We start from the raw sequence: 8389 nt of genomic DNA, 5'->3' as shown, positions 1-8389 counted from the left end.
AACATACTTTTTGTAAAAAAATATCTTTCTGTCACAATTTTTAAAGCATTGCAAATGAAAAAAATGATGTATGTAGTCAATTGCTCTCCCTTTCATAAAAACTATCTGAAACAGAAATGCATTGGAATAAAATTAATTAAGCATATCTTAAAGTTAAAATATAGTAAACCTTTCTTTACAATATATGCAGATTATTTTCAAGAAAGAAAAAGTTAAAAATGGAGATAGTATTAATGAATTTATCTCATTCTCTTTGGACAAGTAAAATGAAAACGATCATAGTGAATTTGTTTAAAACAATGTATTTTGTTTCCATATTAAAAAGAAATACTAATTAATGAGTTAAGCCCAAAGTAAGCCTGTTTTAATCTAGAACTGTCCATGTAGTATAAGAATGATATGTTGGAAGACTTGAAGGAATAAGTCATATATACAAAACTATAGATATTAAAATATTAAACCCAATTTCCAGAAGGGAAGTCCAATGCCTGAAAATCCTACTGAGCAGATAAACAGTAAAAACAATCTCTTATGTAATTAAACTACAAGTCCTAATAGAAGACAGTAAAAATAAGAAGAAACATAAATTGAACAAATAAATATTAGATTATTTAGACTAAATTAAAATGGCAATAAATAAAATAACAGATACAAAACAAGACTGAATATAGCATTTTTCTTTAAACAGAATATTTTATTTATATTTCATATAAATTATTAGATTTGCTCCATAATCTATCACATTGCATTCAGTCTCTCTTGTTAACTTCCTACTACAAAAATAGCTAAATGACACATTTGATGCTATTACTTCCCTAGTGAAAAACTTGTAAAGCCTCATCTTGTCTTGCACAGCCATGGCAAATAGGTTTCTATTCTTGTGCTGACTCCATTACTTGTTCAGAGACCATCCTGGCTCAGTGTGAAAGTGTGCTTTGATCAGTAAGCCTGTGTGGTTTATTTGAGAAGGTAGTGATAATATGAGTGCAAGCATAAGCCGTCTATGTCCTTCAGGCATGGATTAGAGCTCCTGCTAAGGGACACATAGCCTGTCACATTTTGGTGTAGACCCTGAACAACATTCTAGCTTCATCTCCAGGAATGCTGTGTTTGGAACTATGTAACTTGCAGTACCCGCCCTCGCCCCCTCTCCCCCCACCCCCACCCCAGCCCCGCCCCCTCTCCTGCTTCATACCTTGGCTTGTGATCTCTCAGTCTAACATAGCCTTGTCACAAATATACCCATCCTTCTTTCATTTCAACCTTGCCCTCCCCAGAAAACATTTTTGCCTAGCTAATTCAAGTTAGACAGAACTCACATTACTTGCTATTTATTTAACACAGAATGCATATTTGCTTCTAGTTTAAAATCCCTTGCTGGACTCTGGAGGTAAAGCTGTCAAAAATAATCCTTTTTCCTGTCCTCTTGGACCTTACAATCCAGAAATAATAAATTTATACAAGCATTATACATTTATACTTGCGATAGGTTTTATTGATGAGAAAAGGTCATAAAGAAAAATCATTCTGAAACCTTCCAGGGTATGCTAAGAGTCTCTCTCTTCTATGCTCACATAGTTACCTGCTTTCTCACTAGAATGTAGTCTTTTGTGGGACAGGTATAAAGTGCTCAGTGCAGTGCTTCATCACTAGCAGGCGTTTAATAAATGTTTAATTTAAATGTATGAAGTGATCACCCATAAATCATTAGTAAATAGATTTCCTTGATATCTTATTAATGAAAATGTTTATATCTTAAAAATCTTTTCAGATGATCCACTCAATTTTACTGAAGTGAATTCTCACTTTTCACTCTGCCCTGGGTGGGAAAAAAAAATGCCACTCTAACTGATGCTGTCTTCCCTCTAAATGAAACTTTCTATCAAAGACTGGCTTACACAGGTCTCAAGATAGGGACACCTGGAGCATTTTAGAAACAAAACGAGCATGTCAGGACATAGCACTATCTGGAATACCTTTTTAAAAAAAATATTTAAATGTAATTTGGTTTATTGCCTGAGGCACTGGAGACAAGTATCTGAAAGAACATGGATGAACTCTGAACATTTATTGAGTTTTCTTCACTAATTCATTAGAAGAAATCACAAAATGGGCTTCACTATAATTACTAAGTTTGTTCAGTGTTGCCACTGGCAGTTATCTGTTTACTAACACAGAAAATAAAGATACATTTGTACATTTCTCTACAAAATCAGCCCTAACCTCACCATGCCCAAGTTCACAAAAGCATGCAAGCAACTCAAGAAGAGAGCAGAATGAAATAGGTTCAACTAAACGTGGTTCAGAATATGATCAAATATTTTCCTGGTATTTGATTGGTTCTTGCATCCATCTCTATATGTGAAAGAGGTCCTAGACCAGGAAGTCCTGCCTAATAATCTGCCTAGAAAGTAAACATACAGTATTTGGGACATTTCCCACAACTATAGGACTGATTTTCTGTGGTATTTCTATTTCAATGTAAAATTGAACTCTTAGGACACAGTAAAATTTGGTACTGCAAACATTACAGACTGCAACATTGCTGCAAAATGTAAACTATCCAATTTAGTTATAATTTCAAAAATTTTAAGTGTATTGGGTATTAGGTGAAAATGTTATATGATAAATTTAGTGTATTCAGGATATAGGTGGTAGGTGATACATTTAGGTACTATATTGACATTTATTGCAAACGTTTGAATTAAAAGAACAGATAAATTAAGCCTATATATGAAAAATATACTGGAAGAAAATCTGTTAATAAGATACTACTAATTTCTATATAGTTGGTTTAGACATTAATTTTTTACTCTGACTTACGTTTAAACTTCTAAAATGATTAATGCAACTTTCATAACAGTTTAAGACAAATCTTGAGGTTCTAATATACAATGAAGATTTTATTCCAATCTGAGGGACAGAAGTCCCTTTTTAGATTAATTTTTAACACTGCTTCCAAGAAGATATCTTAAAATAATATAGATACATACATGGAAAACATTTTCGTGTCTATTCTGGTCCTACCTCCAGCCTCCACCTTCTAGATTTCACCTAAATTCGTTAATCTCATGCAGTAAACCTGAGCCTTACATTTTTTTATTCTCTAATTTGCTTAATGCATTTTAAAATTTAATCTATGAATAATGATATTTGATCAATTATGTTACTAATGCTCTACTTGTTGGATTCATTAAAATCTAACTTTTCCTTCATTGCTTCATTAATTAATCAAAATATATAAATACAAAAGTTAATTAAATATCAACTGAGTGCTTGATATGTACTAGTCACTTAATATTTGTGGGAGACCAGTTAGGGAACCATGAAGGCATAAGGTGACATTCCACCTCTACAGGAGATCATTTTTGCCAGACATATTGCATTTTATATTTTACATATGCAGCTCTCATGATAGTCTTTGTGTCAGTGTCACTTAAAAAGTATATATCAAAATTTCTTCTAGAGCTTTTTAAAAGTATGAATTTTTTGAGGATCTGGTTCAGAGTTACATAATCACAATTTGGGGGATGAATTTCTGACCATATTTTAGTTAAGGACCACTAATTTTTTATTGCGGATCCATTTATAATCTTTCATATAGACTGTGTTTTGCCGAAAATAAGAACTAGCCACACCATCAGCTCTAATGAGTCTTTTGGAGCAAAAATTAATATAAGACCCGGTCTTATTTTAATATATATTATATATAATATATGGTATTATATTATATTACATTACATTTTATTAAAATAAGACCGGGTCTTATATAATATAATATAGTATAATGTAATGTAATATAATATAATACCAGGTCTTATATTAATTTTTGCTCCAAAAGACACATTACAGCCGATGGTCTGGCTAGGTCTTATTTTCAGGGAATCACAGTATATTATATATAATATTTTTCTATAAATTTAGTTGTTTTAATTATGGATTTGAATACACCATTTATATTTTAGAACTAAAGTAGGTAGTGTTACATTGCTGTCAAGTTATTTCATGTATGTTGGAGTCCATTACCCAATTAGACTGCAAGTGTCTGGCCCAGGAGAAAATGGTTTATGCTACTGAAATAGCTAACAAGTGTTTAAATTCTATTTTATCTTAGTTTTTCTTGATTGCTTGATGCACTCTTCTTAATAATGAATTATATTTGCCCTCCCACTTCTCTATGCAATTTCTCTCCCAACTTGACAGAGGTTCGAGCTCTACAGAACAAGAGCATACTGCCTCAGTAATTAATTCTAGGCCAATTTTCAGGAGGAAGAGAGCAATAGTTATTGATAATCACCATTTGTATAGTTACATAGTTGATATCTGGAGTATTTGGAGGTCCTGCACTGAGAAAACAAAACTGTGCTTTTATCACTATGGCTTAAGTATAATTGATAAAAGGCTGCTTTTGATACCAGTGAATGCAGAAGACAAATCCAAGTTCTAAAGTGTTGTCAAGGCTTTAAAGAGTTTTCCTTCCGTGAATGATCAGTCAGGCAAGTCTGCCCCAGGAAAGTTTGTAGATCTTCATATGCTATGGTTATATTACAAAATCACTTTCAGTAACAATAACACTAATATTAAGTTCTGATACTTAATATTAGATCATTGGCTGGGACCGATGCTAGGGGCTGTACGTGCATCGTCACATCTTGTTCTGACAGTATGCGGTAGGTCCTATTATAGCTTTTATGAGTGTTTGCTCATATGTGAGACGGACACGGATTTTATGAGAGTAATTGGTCATAAAATGTAGATACTCTGAACTCATTGAACAAACATTCATTGAGCCCTTTTATAAGTAATACACGGAAATAATGATTATTAGCACTTGAGGCAACCTGGGATATGTTTAGTACCTTTTATCTCACCAGTCAGCCGCTGTAACAGCCACAATACTGTACTCATAAAAGACAAGCATAATGGTGACGTATGTTGGTAAACGTGACTCATTCCCTTGCTTCAGTCCTTTGGGAAAACAATGAGAAGAGCTCAGAATTGTCATGAAAACTGAACATAATGATAAATCATTATAAAAATTACAGATTGATAGGGTGTATAAATAGTTATCAAAATAATCTGGGTGGGGTGATTGGAGAAATTGGTTGGGGGTTTAGGTGACACAGTATCGGCCACGACTTATTAATTGTTGAAGCTGGATCATTGGTGTACTTATATAATTATCCATAATAAAATGTTAAAGATTAGGAAAAATAATAGACTAATATGCAATTTAAAACTCTGATGAGTTCACAAGCAACTAAATAGATGTTTTATCTTAATACTGTAGTTCAGTTTAGCAAGTGCATGAATTTCTCTTCCTCAACCAAAATGCAGTTAGCATCCATGAAATTATACAATTTCCCATTTGCCATTGCCAACCTATAATAATTGTGGCTAATGGCCATCTAAATTGTTAATTTTATATGGTGAACAAGTGATTATTCTTAAAACAGATCCCGTGTTATTTTAAATTGCTTTTCTTCATTCTCCAGTAGGCCCAGACTATTACTGAGTTAAATGTTTCTTAATGAAGAATACTGCCTCAGAGAACTTTGCTTTGTCTGCATTTCTGAAGAATAATTTGAAATTTGTCAAGTCCAGGAGTGCATCTCAAAATAAGATGGCAAAATGCTAAAATTGTGTATCTCTTCACTAAGGGCATTTTTCTGGATTATTTTGTGTGTGTGTGTGTGTTTCTCCTTTTTCATTAGAAACAATATACTCTCAGAAGATATATATTTAAATCTATAAAGCTAGGTACAAATTACGTGTTGATTATTCTAGGGAAGTTGATTTTATCAGTTAAGACATAAACAGAACTTATAAAATAAATAAAAACATGCCATATGAAGGGAGAGGGGCAAAAAGACATAAGATAGTGTCTCTCTCTGCTTTCTTTTCCCACCTCCCTCCTGCACTTTCTATAGAGGAGAAACTGCTAAGTCGAATAGCCAGAGCCCAAGGCATTGATAGAGTTACACTTTGTAGAAGGTGAGGTCACTGTGTTTAAGCCACGGTGCTTCTTTCATTCTTTCTATTTTCCACTTCCTTTGTGTATCATCCACTTCCATATGATTAAGGTTTGCTGAAGTTGAATGTACATATTTGATGATCTCATTTGCCCTTTTACTTTGGTTTCCATTAGGGAAGCAAATGAAGACAATAACGCCAAAGTTTAAGAAACTGCATCATAACCTTTATCAAACCTTGTGTCATAGTGTGAGTTTAGCCTATACGTTCATAATTTGGGATTTTAATTGGGATATTGTTCTTCTCATATATCCCTCTTTTCATGGTGTGTGTGTGTGTGTGTGTGTGTGTGTGCGTGCGTTTTCAAGTGAGGGCCAGCAGAGATGACTGGATGAAATGCTCCTGGTATCTTGGGTCAAAATAACATAAAACTGCCATCAGAAAACTTTAATTCTATAGACTACATGCACACTCAGAAATAGCTTTATTTTAAACACGATATTAGTTTTTATTTAATGGCTGAAGATTTGGTTTATTTTATAAAATTATTTCAGTGAGCAAATAACTATTCTTAAACGTGTGGGCTTGACTCAATAGCTATGTAAACAGTTGGTGCAAACATATCAAATTAGAACTTGAAAGTTGCAAAATCCGGAAACATTTACTTTAATTTCACCTGTGTTTGCTTGAGCTTCTGGTTCACACAGCATGTCCCTAAGATATGGAAATCCCTTCTTTTTCCGCTCCCTTCAGGAGCCTGGAATTGATTTTGCAGCCAGCAGGAGCATCATGCCCAGCTGTGTCCTTTTTCATTTCTGCCTTCCCCTTGACTTCCCCTTACAGTTAGTCAGAAAGCAATCACATAACCCCAACAGTGTCAAAATGGCAGTATTCTAAACGCATCAGCTATGCGTCTCCACTTCCCCAAACCTGACTGATTTTATGATCAAGGACCCTTGTATGCTCAATCAAGTTCCTTCATCCAGACACTCATTTAGCTAAATTCTTATGTGTTGTCATAACAGGTAATTATTTTAATGCAAAACTTTTCAAGATAGTGGTAAAATAAATATTCGTGTAATTTTTCAATACGAATTGAAGCTAAATAAACATGTAGACACAATTAATTGTAACTGATGCATGTAATGAATTAGCATTCTTTGAGTATACAACTTTTAAATCAGAGTTTTTTCCCCTTTTACTTTGGTTATAATGGTGGAGGGAAAAACTACAATGTATTTAATCTGTCTTTAAAATAGTATATATGAAAGCATAATCAAATATAAAGTTGGGCTTCTAAACATTTCTTTTATCTACATTCATTCTCACTTGTTAACCAGAGCAATCACCAAGAAAATAGACCTGAAATAAACGATGTATCATCTCATGTGGATCATGTTACTGAAAATCCTGTGGTGGGCAAATGTACGGGGTGCTTAAGTTTTATATTCTGTAGACTTCCTTATGGTGGGATGTATTCTAGGAATGGGGATACTGCAATCCTAGTTAATGTCTATCAGATGAGGTTGTGGATAAATGAGGTGTGCTGGTGGAAGGTATAAACGCAGCGCAAACGGAGCCACAGCTGGTAATTTCAATGCCTGAAAATATGATATTAATAAGTCTTCATCTCGAAACCTACTGTAGTTGCTACCTAAGAATTCATGCTTTCTCTTTATATATCTCCTGATTAAAATAATAAATTAAAAAGCCAGAAGTCTGAACTTTATAATTGTGATATCAGAGCATACCTAGCTTTGGCTTACTGTATCCGACTGTTTTCAATGTTGTAGGTCAAATGGAAAGTAAGCAAACTAACGTGTGGTGAGTGCTTACGCAACGATGGACACTTGGTTTTCTTACTGGAAAATGTTCAAGTTGTTTTTTATTCTGCCAGTGCGCTATAGGTTTAATTAAAACAATTGATGTTTTTAAGCTTTAAGAGCAGATGTATTTGCCAGAAACTCTCTGTCAGAGAAATGACACTTGATATATGCACCTCCTATCCATTCTCTTACATATTGCCATGCCCATGTGATCAGCTGGGAAACCTATTATAAATGTACCCTTAATGTGTTAAAAACAAAGTGACAACCATTGGCTATAATGTGAAAAAAACATATACAAAATGGGTACTTGGTTACCTTTCTAATAGTACTGAAAACAATTTTATGCCTATTGTTTATGAAAGGGGCATTATTTCAGAGGATCGTTTCTTATTCCATGTTGTAATTGATGTTGGCTCCAACAGCTTCCATCAGATCAAATCACTTGCTTCCTGTCTAGCATCCTTCCACTTACTCCATGCACATGTTCCAGAATCATCTTTTTAAAATAGTTATTGATCATGCTCATTCTCTGCTCTAAAGCCTCTCGTGGCATCTCATGAATTTTAGCATGAATTCCAGTTCCCTAC

Source organism: Rhinolophus ferrumequinum, chromosome 7 (assembly GCF_004115265.2).
Source record: "Rhinolophus ferrumequinum isolate MPI-CBG mRhiFer1 chromosome 7, mRhiFer1_v1.p, whole genome shotgun sequence".
NCBI classification, from domain to species: Eukaryota; Metazoa; Chordata; class Mammalia; order Chiroptera; family Rhinolophidae; genus Rhinolophus; species Rhinolophus ferrumequinum.
This window is presented reverse-complemented; position numbering follows the sequence as displayed.